Source organism: Bactrocera oleae, chromosome 5, assembly GCF_042242935.1.
Source record: "Bactrocera oleae isolate idBacOlea1 chromosome 5, idBacOlea1, whole genome shotgun sequence".
Lineage (NCBI taxonomy): Eukaryota > Metazoa > Arthropoda > Insecta > Diptera > Tephritidae > Bactrocera > Bactrocera oleae.
The window spans coordinates 13,847,830-13,865,717 of record NC_091539.1 but is presented as its reverse complement, the minus strand read 5'-3'; positions in this window follow the sequence as shown (position 1 = coordinate 13,865,717).

Here is a 17,888-nt window from a genome sequence, read left to right as displayed (position 1 = left end):
TACATCTACATATGTGCATGCTATATACATATTTAAGTAAATATACATAATACATAGGTAAGTAATTATGCATGAGTTAGCCAATTTGGTGTTTTCTGCATTCTCAGCTTTATAAATTTTCAGCAAAACTTCAATATTTGTTACACAAATACAAAGATACACATAAGCATATGCATATATATATAAATATGTAAATATATACATATATGCATACGAGTACATATACATATATGTGTGTACGATTCCATCTGGCTGACTGTCTTTAAGAGTAGTAAACATTTATATTGCACAAATCTAAGTAAATTTAAAAAAAAATGAAACTTGTACACAATAATATTTTATTCAACTATTGTATAAAAAGAAGAAGTAGCGACAGCTTTGTATGACAGCTTAAAAGCTGTTGGTTGACCAACTAAAAGTATATATTATGATGCCATATTGCGATATTAAAAATTACAGTGTGACCAGAATAACTCCTTTGTAGCAAGCTGTACAGCAGCAGTGCATAATAAGCGAGAAGTAAAAGAACACTCACTAAAAAAAAAAACAAATTCCATATAGGAAGCAACAACACTACGATAGTTTAAATAATGAATTAGTCATCGATACAAGGGACTAAAAAATTTGGCTAACCCATCGTGTTAATTTGAAGGTAGACAAAATTTTGTACGAAAAATATAATGAAACAAATTGAAGCTATAATCATAAATAAATCATCCGTAACGTTTTTCACCTATTTTATTTCATTGGTAACGGTTTTACTCGATCAAAAAAAACGATGTCAGCTGAAAATCTAGTAAAAAGAAAGTAGTATAAATATTTTAACCGTAACCGACTATATACAAGTATATGGATACATTTTCTTAATTCTTTTCATCGTTCTCAATTAATCGTCTACCTTGAAATCTTGAATTCGATGAATTTTTAAATAAAACTCCCACTTATCTTTATTTCTAATTCCAACAACTTAACGTTCTATTACTCATCATCCGAGCTTACAACCTCTTACTTACTCTCAATCCCTCTTTACGCCAGCACTCTAACTAGAACTGTGTCTGCTGCAGAATCCGGCAGCTCTTATGTAGAAGGTCGTAGCTAAAATAATGCCAATCGAACATCCTGTAACATATTTAATAACATAGTAATATATTTCACTGTCTAGATGATTCTACTAAATAATCAATACTCTGTTTTGTTTTGGGATTCGTCACAATATAAACAAAACTAAGGTAGTGGGATATTGATATGAGACATTCGAAATATAGGGATCGATTCTTATATCGACTAATATCTGGTTATCTATATTTATATCTATATCTATATCTATATCTATATCTATATCTATATCTATATCTATATCTATATCTATATCTATATCTATATCTATATCTATATCTATATCTATATCTATATCTATATCTATATCTATATCTATATCTATATCTATATCTATATCTATATCTATATCTATATCTATATCTATATCTATATCTATATCTATATCTATATCTATATCTATATCTAAATCTATATCTATATCTATATGTATATATAATTCTAGTGCTTTGAATATTATAAAAAACGATGCTCACTATTTCACAAATTATTTTAAAAGAGTTGAATCTGAAAGATCTAAGATAAGGAATTTAAGAATAAATTAAATAAATAAGGTATTTGTGTTCCGTGAGTGCTGTAATCTATGACACCCGGAGTTATAAGTTAAATGGAGTCCAGAAGTGTTTAGTTTATGTTACACCCTCTCATTGAATTTTTTCAATTATTCCAGTTGTTTGTTCGATTTGTTACTCTACAAGTTTAGGCGCACCGGAAACAATTATTAATTAAAATATTGGAGAGAAATAAATTCTTTTGGAATTTTTATTGCTATTGCACAGAAGCTATAACACCCTTCACAAGTACAAAGTTCCCTTACAAGAACTTGATTCCGATCGTTCAATTTGTATGGCAGCTATATGATATAGTGATCTGATCTGAACAATTTCTTCGGAGAATACATTGTTGCCTTAAACAATAATTCGTACTTAATTTTGTGAAGATACCTCGTCAACTAAAAAAGTTTTCCATGCAAACACTTTAATCCGACCGTTCAGTTAATATGGCAGCTATAGCCATCCGATCTATACAATTTCTTTGGATATTGCATTATTGCCTTAAATAATAATCCATGCCAAATTTCGTGAAGATATTACGTTAAATAAAAAAGCTGATATCGGCCGTTCCAACAAATGAGCAGCTTCGTAGTAAGAAAAAGACGGGTGCTAAATTTCAGATCGATAGCTTAAAAACTGAGGTTAGTTTGTATATATACAGACAGACGGACATGGCTAAATCAACTCAGCTCATCTTGCTGATCATTAATGTATACATTTTATAAAGTCTCCGACGTTTCCTTCTGGGTGTTATATATGTATGTTGTAAGTGTGCGTGTGCGTTAAATTCATATTTTGTAAATTTGGTTGTTACCAATAGAAGAAAAAAAAACTGAAAGTATTTCAAAATATTTTATAAGATGTTCATTAGCATTCCTTGAATTTTTCAAATATAATCTTTTTCTTAAAATTATACAAAATATACAAGATGTCGTAAAAGTGCGCTCGATCTATAAAGACAGGAAGTGCTCACACTTTTAGTAGTAAACTACCGTTATATGTATTTATAACTTTAGTTATCGTTAAACTGAAATCTCAAATATTTTCCTCACCTATCAGATCTCTTACGTATTTATGATTATTATGTAATGAAAGCATGATAATTTGCACTTGTACATCATAACAATTTCACTGGCAAGGTCACCCTTTCAATTAAAACTTACTCAACCCCTTTGATCACGTGCAAAAGCCCATATGCGCCGAACTAGGTGACTGCTTCGACTGTGAAGGTGACAGCACCGCAATGGTAAAATTGGCCGCAGTTGGGCATGCAAAGCGAACGAAAGTGGGTAATGGTGTGCAAGTGACTGTTCATTATCATCTTTCAAGCAAAGCACACTTTCCATTTCGATAACTGTCTGCATAATAAAGCCAACCGGCAGCTATGGGGCGACTGCTGGAACGCAACACGCCAAAAAGCATGATTGCCTAGACCATTCGAATAAGACGAAGCAACAGAAGACTTGAGAAACAAACGTGTTGCTACAATGCAATGCAATGTAAGTTAATACATTTATTTATATATATATGTATGTGTGTTTGTTTTGCAGTTAGTGGCATTGCATGTGCAATGACTTCGCTTGCCTTTTGAATAATTGTTTTGTTGTAATGTTCCTTTTTTCTAGACTTATGCTGTTGTTTTTGTTGTATTCTTTCGATTTCAAGCTGCATGCCACACGCGATGTGCAACAGTGGGTAAGCCAGTGGCATTTTGTTGACGTCACACTTGCAGCTATTGTGGCATGCAGCGTTGTTGGAGTTGTTGTTGCGGCAGCGGTCGTCACTTCACTTCGCCATTCGCTGTCTGAGTTTAGCATGTCGACTCTTGACTATCGCTTTATGGCATTTTCTCACAGCTTTTGTTTTTGTTTCTCACTCGCTTTGTGTGCCTGCGTGTCAGTTGCTTGTCTTTTCTGCTGATTGCTGCTGATTTGCCCACTGATTTGTCACGTTTCGTTGTTGGCTTTCGTTATTTGTTGTTTGTTTTTGTTTAGCAGCTGCGCGTCAGCCGTTTTGTGCTATTTCCATTGCCTTCAACGAAATTGGCCGACATTGATGCAATATTTGCGCGCTTGCCGTTTTTCGCCAATTCACGCTCAAGAAAACTTAAGTGCGCATGCCTCGTTTATGACTTAATTTTAACTTTGTTGTTTATTGCATTCATTAAAGGTCTTGTCTTACCCGTCTTGCCGCACTGATCTAAAATAGAATAGCTTGACTTTTATAAAAAAAAAACAAAGTCGAAAATTTGCTTAAATTGCAGATTTTATCGTGAAGGTTGCAACATTCTGCTGGTTTACGTTTTTATCTAACCATGGCGCTACATGGTACATCTTTTGTATTTGGTATAAACTGGTATAAAGAAAAAAGAGTGACATAATCAAATAGCTATAGAACAGAGAGCATTTTAATGGCGAATCGAAGGCGGCTTATAGTAATCTAAATATTTTAACTATTTGAAGTTTATGATTCCCACCCCCGCCATAAAGAAATTTGTTTTATAAAATTCCAATAGTAAAAAATACAAAATAACCTAAGGAATATACGTTTTACTTTGATTGAAAACAATTACACTTCTCTCCATAATACACCCTGCAGATTTTTTGAAATCGGTTAGATTGAAATGGTGCCAACTATAGCGCTAATAGCTAATAGCGAAAACAAATTATTTTATGGATTTTTATACATACATATATTTTAATCAAAGAAGTATTTACTTTCTCACTTAAAATATTCGAGCATCATATCAAATATAACATGAAACAAGAAAAAACGTTAGTGGTCCGATAAATATTCTGTATTGCGTCGACAATATTTTGACCTTAACAAAAATTTTTATAATAATTACTTTAATAATGTAAAATGGATTTTGTAATTAATCCAAAATCGTTTTCTGATTTCCTCAACTCCAAACGCAGGACTTCAAAATTTCCGTCCGCGATGAAATACAAAGCTATCATTTCAATTATATTCAATATGTTTGCAGAATTTTTCAAGTCAAACTACTGTAATAATTCTTCTAAAACTTTTTCCTATAAGCACGTGCAGTGTCTGAATACTTTAATTAACGCTCAAATTATTTCTGAAGAAGACGTCCTGCTTAATTCAAATAAGTTAAAACCAATTTTTAGTTACGGCCCAGACGTGATACCCTCATGCTTCCTAAAAAATAGTGCCAAATATATTTACTTGCCTCTGGTCAAATATTTAATTCCTCTCTTAAACACGGTATATTTCCTTCAGTATGATAGAAATTCAGTGATAGAAATGATTTGCCATTGAATCTCAATAAATGTAAGACGATGTGCTTTTCCCGTAGATCTGTGTACCCCTCTCCTTATGTAATATAGCACCATAGTCTAGAGCAAGTTTTTGACTATGTTGATTTGGGAGTTAATATGGACCCCAAGCTTAATTTTAGTCTTCATATTGGTACCATGGTCTTGAAACGAGAAGCTGTCCTTAGTTTTATTAAACGTTGGTCTAAAGAATTTAGAGATTCGTATATTACTAAAACACTTTATACAACTTTGGTTAGACCTATAATGGAATATGGCTCAGCTGTATGGAACCCTAGCTACCAAATCCATTCTGACAAGTTAGAGTCCATTTAAAAACAATTTTTACTCTTTGCCCTAGGGCATTTCCGATGGGATTCTAGGGTAAGCCTACCTCCACTAGTCGTAAGGAAATGCTTGGCATAATATCCTTAGTGAAAATCTTGAATGGAACAGTTTGCAGTTCTTTTCTCCCGTCTTAAATTAAATTTAATATCCCGGCTCGCTTTTCGAGGCAGTTTAGACCTTTACGGTTAAAATTCTGTAAATCAAATTTCGAACTAAACGAACATTCCGCCGTATATGTAATGATTTTAATTCCCATTCCAGCACATTTGACTTATCTGACTCACTTTTCAAAATTAAAAAGACTTTATTATTTTCGCTTGATAAATGAAAATGTAACAATTTATTATATCTTAGATGTTGAAAATTTTTCTTTCAGTAGCTGAGCAGTTTTAGATCTCAACACTTAATGCTGCACGTATGCGGATTGCACCCCTCGCGTCAGTTGGGCGGAGGAGGGTAATCGTTGGGTTATTACAAGAATATCAGCTGTACCGACAAATGATCAGCTACTTGGGATGAAAAGGACTTATGCAAAATCTCAACAACTGAGGGACTAGTTCGTGTATATACATTGATATATATGGTCTATTTTATAGGGTCTCCGACGTTTCCCACTGGGTGTTACAAACTGCGTGGCAAATTTAATATACCCTGTTCAGGGTATAAAAACAACTTTGGGAGACATATGAGAGTGCTACAATAAGTATTTACAAGTAATCTGCTATGAAGAAGGTGTATATTGTCCTATTGGCCGGAAAGATAACCATTGTTTTCTGGGATTTACAAGTAGTGATCTTCGTCGACAGCCTATATATTATATTTATATTCCCCCATTGGATAAGAAAAATGGATTCTTCCACTATAACAATGCACCGGCTCACACCTCCACCGTCGCCATGGACAAATTGGTGGAATTCGGCTGCGAACTTATTGTCCCATCTATCGTTTGATCTAGATTTGGCCCCTTTTTTATTTACATATGAGTTAGATAAACTGGACTAACGTCTATAGAATTTAAGGACCACTTCTATTAAAAATGATATATTGATCTTTTATAACGTAATTTTAAATTTTTTTTTTTTAATTGAGTAGTAGTATATATTATTTCATTATTCTTGCTTTGTATTGGGTTTGAATAAATAATTATAAGAGCAATTATCACAATAAAGGAACCAAGCAGGCCTTTACTGAGTTCTCTGAGTTCTGAACCAAAAAATAACAATGTCTTTTGCTATAAGAAGAAATTAAGTAAATAAATTTAAGTATTTACTCTATGGAGTGGGAAGATGGTTCCGGAGTAAAAACTTTTCAAATGCATTAGTAATCTGAGTAGGTGGAAATACAGCTGTTTTTTACTTATACAGAAACCTGGGAAATGTAGGTAGATAATCCCAAGTTCAAAAAATATTTCATTTATTGTGAGATTCAGAAGAACCTTATATAATGTAAATGTTAAACATTGCTCCAAATTGAATTGCTATTTCTGTGATGTAAAATAAAAACACGGGTCGCTGCTTATGTATTTTTAACCCATTCTTAATCCATATTTTTAATGACAAGTATAGATCTGGTTTTCCAGGATACAAACTGAAACTGAAACAGGGGCGTTTGCAAAAAATAAAATCAACTTGGTGAAATAACAGTCACCCTAATATGTACATACGTATTTATTTGTAAGAGCATATATAATTTACCACTTGGGTATACAAACAACAAACCCTTAATAAATTTTACTTAATTAGTTTAGGACAGGAAGTCATTGTGCACAATTATAAAACTTATGCCCGCGCCTAACAAAACTCTAGTGACTACTCGTAATTTTAGTATTCAAGCTCATACTTGATACCCTTCAACACTTAATTCATTTCAATTAATTTACCTAATTACATACATCTAAAATGTGTTTTAAATATAAGCAGAAGTATATGAGATATCAAGAACTTGATTAGCCTTCAGTATGCAAATATATATACATACTGAAAAACTAAAATCGTTTTAATTCATTGTTAAGCATATAGCCCAGGAAAATTGAGAGGAATTAAGACAGCAATAAAATATGCTTGACATTCGTTGCACGACTAGTCGTCTGTTTATCCGTCAATCTTTGCTTTTCAATTAGATTTTTATTAGTTGGTATAAAAACATACTTTTTTTAAGGGTTTCTACGTACTAGTTTATAAAAGTATTAGAGTGTGCGCTTTACATATATTCATTTGTATATATTATCATAGATTATTTAAAATTTCATTAAATTTGAGACGAAAAACAACTACTGTAAGCCTCTTCACCACATAAAATATTTATTGCACTGGCTAACAAAATTTTAACCTTTTTTGTCACCTGAAAACTCATATAAAATTAACTATATAACGAATGTACTAGTGTACAATAAAATATTTTTGTATTTTTTTTATTGAAATTTGTTGTTTTGTAGCACTGGTCGCTTGAGGACTCCTGAAATAAAAAAATGGTAGATTTCGAAAACAAAGTTAAAAAGTTTTTTAAGTAGAAGTCAGGCTGTAAAATGTTTCGACAACAGATTAAATATGTTTCATTCAAATAGGTATAAATATTTTTCATACAGATGAGCGTCCAGCATTTGTAATTTTAAGAACATATTACATCCCAAAGCTTTCTATGACATTATATGTTCATTTGTTGTCAGTCTTTGTCATTTTTCGGTTTAAGGTTTCCTGGAAAAATTTGGACAACGTTCACATAACATTTCCAGGAGAGTTTTTCCTGATCATTAAATTTTTTTCAAAGCACTTATCCTTCATCAGATGTCATATTTGTGGGCCTACACAGATTCCCACTATTAATTTTTGCCTCGCTGAGTTTGGGGAATTTCTCTTTCGGATATACAAATACATTGCCAACCTAATAGTAGTCTCACCCACGTTACACAAGAATTAGGTGGAACCCCGGATTTATCTTGATTCCTCATGGAAATTTAAAAATAGTATAAATATTTCAATTAATGAAACAAAATTATTATATCTTGGTTATGAGGGTACACCAACATAAACAAAAATTACCAAAAAGTTCGTGTGACAATAAGAGTGTTATATATATTAATGCCAGTAGATCCGGTTAAAGATGAAAACGATATCGCCGGTATAAGAATCCAAGCAATTGTACTTGAGATTTAATTATGAAAACTATTGATACAAATATTTATATTATGAATTTAATTATATATTTATTTTTAACAATTATGAACACATGATTTTGTTTAGAAATATTTTTTTTTTAATTTATAAATTGTTTTACTTTTAATAAAATTGAGATATAAACTGCCTTGAAGTTGCTATCTTTTAAGTTGGATCAAACTGGACACAATCTGCTAAATGTTATTAAAATCGGTTCAGTAGTTTAGGAGTTCACCCCGGACAAAGCGTCATACGTAAGTTTTATATTTATAGCTTTAAGAGCAACTTCCTCATAAGTCACGTGTTTAATTTACAAACTGACACATCAAGCATTTGATTCTTTTTTCCCCACTGAATGGGTGCATTTTCACCACTGATTTCATGTTTGTTAGGCTTTTGTTTTTGTATAACTGCTGTTCGGAATTTTGTTTTGAAATAAGTAACTGTTGTTATGATGGCTTGCGGAAACATTGACTTCTTTGAATAATATTACCATAAGTAATTAGTTTTATATCATTAATATATGTAAATTAGCAGGTATATAAGTAAATACATATATAGCTTACCATATATAAAAATTCGTGTATTTTTATACTCTCGCAACATGTTGCTACAGAGTATAATAGTTTTGTTCACCTAATGGTTGTTTGTATCACCTAAAACTAATCGAGTTAGATATGGGGTTATGTATATATAATATAAATGATCAGGATGAAGAGACGAGTTGAAATCCGGGTGACTGTCTGTCCGTGCAAGCTGTAACTTGAGTAAAAATTGAGATATCTTTATGAAACTTGGTAGGCATGCTTCTTGGTACCGTAAGACGGTTGGTATTGCAGATGGGTGTAATCGGACCACTGCCACGCCCACAAAACGCCATTAATAAAAACAAATAAGTTCCGGAATAAGATACAAGACTCTTATTTGGTACACAGGATCACATTAGAGAGGGACATCTGCAGTTTAAATTTTTTTTTAAAAGTGGGTGTGGTCCCGCCCCCTAATAGGTTTAATGTGCATATATCTAAACCGCTAAAGCTATAATAACAAAATTCACTGTAAGCAAATGTTTTAAGCACCTCTACCTACAGTTTGAAAATGGGTGAAATCGCGCCCACTCCCTATATTACAGTACGGTTAAAAAATACTAAAATCGCGATAAACTAAGCAGTAAATACGCCAGAGACATAACATTTTATCTATAGAATGGTATGAGATGACACTGCCCACTTTCAGGTGCAAACCCATATTTTGAGATCTGCTTAACCGATTTCACCAAACTCGATACATATTATTCTTTTCATATTTCTATGTTATAGTACGAAAATGGGCGAAATCGGATTACAACCACGCCTATTCCCCATACAACATCATTTTAAATTCCATCTGATTTTGAATTGGAAAGTGATTTCCAGTATGCAAATCAGGCAACAATGATTATATCGGCGTAAAACTGAGCGTGAATAATATGTTTAAAGTATGCCACCTTGTGACAAAAAATTGTCTAAATCGAACCAAAACTGTTCAAGCCCCTAGGTACTGAATATCTCGACCCCAGTGCCTATAGTTGACCTTCCACCGAAAATATCGGTCAAACCACAAAGAAATCTCAAACGAGTATACCATTTGACTTTGCGAGAGAATAAAATGTTCGGTTACATCCGAACTTAGCCCTTCCTTACTTGTTTGTACATAAATATAGTAATAAGACCGCCCATATTTTAGCAAAGTCATGCGATGTTCTGCTGAGGTAAAGGCTGCACGCTTTTATTGCAAAATTTTCAACCAAATAAAATGTTTTATACACGTGGTTTTAATTAATTTTTTATTTAAATCTTATATTGAGGTTTTTTAACTTTTCTCTTCAAGCAAATACGCCAGACGTTGGTATAAAAAAGAAATATTTACATTTTGGTTATATAGCATAAAAGTGAAACAAATTTCTGGAGAATAGAGAATTTGAAACCGCCTGCTATTGAGAAGTCTAGGAGCTTATGGTGCTTCAAAGGTATGATCCTCGAATTCATTAGAATAATTTTCTCGAATTCTTCTTGAAAAATTACACTATTCATGTCGAAGAAATCCAAATGAATCACATTAGCTGAATTAAAAAAGAAAAAGTTTTGGTGTTCTCCTTTTCCTAATGCACCCCAATTCTTAATAGTTTGTAAGTAAATAAATCGACCATCAATACCCTCATTATTCAATTCTAAAATTAATGATTTGTAAATTTTTGGCTTGGGTCTTAATTTGACCAGAATTTCTGTAGAAAAAACTTTTACTAAGTCGGGTAGCAAAAATACCACAAAACTCGAAATTTGGGCCAACAGCCCAATTACTATTTTTTTGGTAACAACGAAAGATGTAAACTCTGACTTGAAAACATTTATGCAAATATTAGCTAACGACAGTGTTTCACTATTGACTTGAACCAATACATTTGGCAAGTTGATACGTACTTCATTCTAGTAATTTTTTAAAGTAAAATAAATGATAAATAGTTACCAATAATTCATACATATTTTATATGTATATTCTAACCAATATAGATATGTGTATTTTGGGCCATATGAATATTTATATGACACATATTAAAAATAAGGAATTGGCTACTCTTTTATTATTTTGATACGCTCTGCGACTTTGACCTTTGTATTGGTCGTTGACTTTCTTGTTAATGTATGTAGATACAATAGTAGCAGTTATCTATATATGTATACCATGTATATGTATATGTCGAACGTTGCGTGAAAGGCTATGACTACTTGACCGAAAGATTGTACTACTAGCGCAAGTTTTACCTTTGTTTCTATTTCGCTGTTCGTTCTTTGGTTGTTAGTTAATAAATGTGAGTATGCATTTTTATAGGCCTATGCTTTTTAAACTCGTTTACAGTTAGGAGTATTTGCGTGCTATGCAAATTTGCACATTTTATGGTGACTTTGATTATTCTTTGTTTTAAATTTATTGCTTTGCCTATCTGTAATGTAAACAAGTTTATAGATTTTAAATAATACGAGTTCCATCGGTTGTTCATAGGCTCTTCTTCTATTTCCTTCAAATTTACTATTCTGTTCTGTGTTATTTATGAATCCAAAGTCACACGTGTTTTTGGAAGCCTCCAACTGGATACAACGTTTGGTTTGATGCAGAAACGTAGATTTGAAACTATAATAAAATTGCTTTTGACATTTTATTTTGCTTTTATCATTTTTATTATTATTTTATAGTCATAATTAAATGGGCCATATTATCAGATATTGTTATATATCTTCCTCTCCGGCGCTCTCTTCCTTTTAGATAACTTAGTTGACCAGATTGTAAAAACGCAGCAGACAAAGGTCGTATCGTGAACCTTAGAAAAACTGTTTTTGGCGAAATTCGGCGATGAACCTATTATAGAGAACATTCAACGTTTTAGTTCCATGGTGTTTGTACGATTTCTTTTAAAATAGGTTAAAAATAGGCCTCAGTTTCGGCGATCAGTACTTAATTTTACAATAGACTAAGTGTGTTGTCTCGATTATGATCCAGCCTACTGTTTATTGATATTTAGCAAACTCAAAATTTCAGGACGTTTTGTCCAATTCATTTTATATGATTTTACAGTCTCGGCTCTTTCGATGAACTTCATTTTACTCATCCGTAAAATTTTGAGGATTTTTTGACGATTTTAACCGTAAGAGTATTTTTAGAACTCCACTAATTAATTTTTTGGTATCAAGCATATTCTTTTTATCAAAAAATAATGTTTCATTAACATACGAGATTCTTTTTTTTTTTAAATACCAAAGTTTAATTCGTTTAAAATTCTACATCTCACAAACGAATAGTCTTTGAAATTTTAACTTATTTGTTGAGGTTAGGACTAACAACAAAACACATCGATTCTATTCTATTGGCACCCACTTAAGAGAAATGAAAAATTTTATTTTGAAGTTTGGAAAGGATCCCTGACCGACTGTACGACCGAAATTATTGTTTTAGCGACCTGAATTAACTTCAGCTGAGAATTTTTTAATAAATAAAATTCCACTATTATTATATCAGTAAAATTATAGGATCTTGTTGAAATAATTCCCTGAGTAAAGAAGAATTTTTGAATTTTTAAAGCATTTTCATTCAGACTTTTCGGTTTTTTACTAGTTAACGCCAAATCAAAGCGATTTTTGCTGAGATAAACTCGGAGATATTGCTGACACCTTTAAAATTTTTTTAGACTGAGTTTGTCTCGATGTTTGCAACACCCAGAAGGACAAGTCGGAGACCCTATGAAATATATACATACGTATATAAATGATCAGACGATGAGCTAATTTATGTCCGCTGTCTAACAAAGTGAATGTCCTTGTAAGGAAAACTTTTTTATTTCACGAGGTATCTTCACGAAATTTGACACGAATTATTGTTAAAACCAATGCTAAAATCTTCGAATAAATTGTTAAAATCGGTTCCCTATATCATATACTATGTAGCTGCTATACAAAATGCACAATCAAAATCAAGTTCTTCTATGGAAAACTATTTTATTTGAGAGATATTTTCACAAAATTTGGTGCAAAATATCGTTTAAGACAACACTATTATCTTTGAACTATCGGACATACGAGCTATACCAACCGACCGATTAAAATCAAGTTCTTGTATGGAAAATCGGATATAACGTTTTTTCTCTTTCTTTTAATTTTGCTTAACGAAGGAAATGCAGAGTTCTGAGCTATTAATAATATTATTTTATTCTTTATTTATATACATATGTACATACGTATAAATATTTGTACAAAACACATCATGCAACGCAGTTATACAGTGAATACGCTAACTACATTAAAGCGTGTGAAAGACAAACAAAAGCTTGGTAGTATTGGCATTTTTACATTAGTCACTTAAAGGTATATATTAAGATGTTCCAAAAAACCTAATATTTTTGCTTACGCTTGGTACTTCGAAAATTGGTTGGTATACCTCTAAGAAAGTCTCCCCATTTATGAGCTCTTAATTGTAACGGGAAGGTCCTCCACCTCACACCTTTTTTCTGTTAATCAGATAGAAAAATTCATATCTCGCTTCCAGGTATGTATGCTCTACAAAATGATCTCTTACGATTTTTGCGTAAACCTAACCGTTTAAAAGTTAAAGGTTTGATTTGATTAATTTAAGGCAAATTTTATGCTTATTTTTTTTAACTCAATAAACAAAATTATAAATGGGAAAACTCAAAGTAGAAAATTCGCCCCTCTACAAAAATTGTCACTTATAATTTAAGAAAAAACACGTATATACATATATACCATATGTACATACAAGTATATTCTACATATATTTATTTTCGTCTTTTTTTGACCCACCCTTGTAAATACATACCAAAAAGTATATTATAGGTGCTGCAGAAATTTTTTTTGTTTATATAGCTACATACATAAGTATAGAAATATGTCTAAAGATACAGAAGTAAGTCCGCATGTATTTTTGTTGTATGCCATGCGTAGTTCCTAATTGAATATTTATTTGTACTTTAATCAGCGTAATAATAAATCAGGCAATGACGCTGCCATGCAGATATGCTTTAACTGACTCTGACTAACTTAAATGTTTATTCTTTTTACACACGCTGTTCGCATATTTGCATGCCACATTACTTCAACTGGAAACACAAATGCATGCATACATATGATTGCGTGCCCGGTTAAGATTGAACAAAAGCTGCCGATGTCTGTCCTAGTGTTGATGACTGTGCGAACGGTCGTAGTAGGGAACTTTTAACCCACGGATCGATTCGGTATAGCGCTGCATCGGTTCACTCAGGACCGTTACGGGGACATTGCTCCGTCCGGCCACCAAAGAGCAACCTTTTCCAGTCATTTGGAGGTGTGGTTTGTGTCTCTGCATTATCGCTTTAATCGACCGCTTGGGTGGTCGTTTCTGCTGAGGGGCCCTGGTCGCGAGATAGCAGCTGCTCCCGACGGAGCTCTAAGCTACCGGAGGGGTCGGCAGGTCAGTTGAGAAGTTAGTTCAAATGCGCCTGTGACTAATCGATACTGCCTCATAGAAATCTGTGTCCCGCTCATCATGCATGGGCATAATGAGTAATACGAATATCTAGGCGCGACGGGCACACAATTGGGCGGCTTCCTAATCAACGCCTGTTCACCAAGTTAGATGCGGCTGATAACATTACGCTACGCGCTAGGATGAAGTCCTAAACCGCGACACAAATGGCAAATGCCTATTTAAACGGCAGCCAGAGTCCGAGCACATTAAGACCCTGATGAGTCCCTAGTGGAAACAATTTATGTGCAACTGAAAGATTTGGCACTGACAGACGTAGTGTCCGGAAACCTTAGTAAGGTTGAAATGGCTTGCTGGTTAATGCTAAAGATGCCCTGCGTCCCCATTAAAACCCTGGCAAGGCCTCTCGGTACGTTCAAAGCTTGCCGAAATTGAGTTGCTGCTGCAATTTTCGCTCCCACGCTCCTAATTAACGCTGATTTGGCACCCATAAGGGCCTACGTCAATCTTTACGTGAACTCCTTGCAATGCAAAGATAATCACGAGATCAACACAGGGATTGACATAGCGAGCGGAGTTAGCTAGGACTAGGCTAGATAGAACCCAATTAAATGAACACCAAAACATAATCAAATCAAATGAATGTCATACCGGAGCCACAAAACGAACCTGAATATGAAAACGAGCATACGGATTTTAAGAGAAGCTCAACAATAATGAGAACGAAAACAGTATACCAGTAAGCATTGAGCAGGATACTTGGAGAAGCGACGTTAATAGAGAAAATATATCAGCTTTCTGCTAACATAGTAGGTAGGTAGCTATGCTTGAGAATGGGAAAAGACGATCTATCTACCATTGGAGGGATAATCGCGCTATACGAACTAACTGCCTCTGAACGAGCGAAACCAAAGGAATGTAAGCTGAGGGAAAACATGTCACAAACCTCGCCATGGTTTATTATTGCGATGCAAGCCAAGAGGAAACTTGAGAATAATAAAGAAACCTCGAACAGCAAGAGGCAACCCAATGTCGTCAAAAAGCCAATAGCACAAACGCCTAACAACAGAACAACCTGCAAAATTAAAGAAATCACTTCATCAGAAGTTCAGGAACCAAAGTTGGTGTTAGTCAGCACCAAAGGAAAATCAAAGAAAGTAATCACAGAGCTAAAGAACCCAAAACTGAAGGTGAAGGCTCAGAAGCTTTGGTTATTTCAAAAACAAGCAGATTTGTTGAAAAAAATGAAGTCGGACCCCGGATACAGCCTGAGCAAAGCAAGGTGAACTTTTGCTTGAAAGCTAACCCGAAAGAGTTATCCAATAAACTTATAGAGTGCGCTTTAGAAGTCCTAAAAAATATGGCAGTAGTCAGAGTTTTAGAGCACGCGGTCACTCTAGAGATCAGAGATTTGGACGAGACAACGTCAGACAATAATGAAAGCAGTGCCATTAAATCGATGCCTCACTTGAGAGACGAAACTCAAGTAATACTCATTAATGTCCTCGTAACAGATTCCAATAAACTCGTGAGTGCAAATAAAAAAAGAATAGGCTGGGTTAATTGTAGGATCCGAGAGGTCACAAGAACAGTGCGCTACTTCAAATGCCTCAAGTTTGGAGATACATTACGCAACTGTAAAAGCACTCGAGATCCTACTGGCTCTTGTTTCCGAAGCGGAAAGGAAGAGCATACTGTAAAAGGTTGTAGTAAAGACCTTCTGTGTCGGCTATGTCCGCTAGGTGGAAGTAAGCACCTGATTGCAAGTTACAGCTACCGAGAATAAAAAAAGGCTATTGGAAAACCTCAAATGATTAGTTGCCTCCAATTAAACCAGAACCAGTGTTCAGCAGCCCAAGCATCTCTGACAAAAACTGCATCAGACTATCATCATTCGCTAATCTAAGTTCAGTACTTCTTAACAACGGAAGCAAACCAACTTTTATTAAATGCAGGGCGTCATCCTATATTGACATCTTCTTTTTAAGCGCAGCGATAGTTTTATAGACATAATAGCAAGTTCGAAATACGTAAATCCGCGACATAGGCAAAATTCCTGAAGCACTAAATATGACAAAACGATGGAAGACAAAACTCTGCGACCTAGAAATGCTTGAATATGTCATTGGCCAAACTAATGAAGCCACATAAGGTGATCCACAAAACCTAAAGCAGAACATAACGAAATCACTTACAATGGTCTGCGATGCCGCAACGCCACGAAGGACTGGCGGTCCGAAGAAAGCGCTCAGTTAAGAACTGAATGCTTGAGGCTTTGACGTAGGCAAAAACGAGCTAGAGGACGACACGACTTTGAGGAACTCTTTGTCAACTTCCGAAAAAAGTGGAAAGAACTACATAAAGCGATAGTCAAGAGTAAGAAAAACGCTTTCAACTTGAAAAGTATTTTTGAGGAAAGGCTTATCAGATAGTGATGAAGAAACTGGGAATCTCAAGAAGACTGTGTGAGGTAGTTCGTGTCCTATTTGCAAAATTTGAACCCATATGCGTGTCAGTTTTTCAAATAAACATGGAAGAAATCGAAGAGGTGTGTTATGAAGAACTGAAACACGTGGTGGGAAGAATAAAGATCGAAAAGCAACTGGCCTGGACGGAATAACTAACTTTGTTATCGAGCACGTCATAAAAAGAAAACCTGAACTGTTTCGTCAAGCATATACAAGCTGTTCTTCTCCCCAAGGGTGACAAATCTCCGGAAGAAACCTCAACGTATCGTTTGAAAAATACACTGAAGGAGACTGTGGATTGGATCCAATGCAGTTTGGTTTTTGGTACCGTCACAAAAATATCTGAAAAAGCATTGTAAAAAGGAAAAATCGACAAGAAGTGCCTCGATCAATGGCAGAAAAGGTGGAATATGTCCAGTAAAGGACGGTGGACCCCCTCCTTGATACCCAATATTCAAGAGTGGGTTAAGCGCCAACACGGCCACTGCTGCTTTAGAGCACATCTTTATAAATAACAAGTAAGGAAGGGCTAAGTTCGGGTGTAACCGAACATTTTATACTCTCGCAAAGTCAAATAGTATACTCGTTTGAGATTTCTTTGTGGATTAACTGATATCTTCGGTAGAAGGTCAACTATAGGCACTTGGGTCCACATATTTAGTACTTAGGGGCTTAAACAGTTTTGGTTCGATTTAGACAATTTTTGGCCACAAGGTGGCATACTTTAATCGCATTATTCACGCAAAGTTTTTCCCGATACAGTCATTGTTGCCTGATTTGCATAGTGGAAAGTGAAAGAATCAGATGGAATTTAAAATGGTGTAATATGGGAAGTTGGTGTGGTTCTAGTCCGATTTCGCCCATTTTCGCAGTATGATATAGAAACATGAAAAGAACGTTAGCCACTGAATTTGGTTGAAATCGGTTAAGCAGATCTCAAGATATGGGTTTTCACCTAAAAGT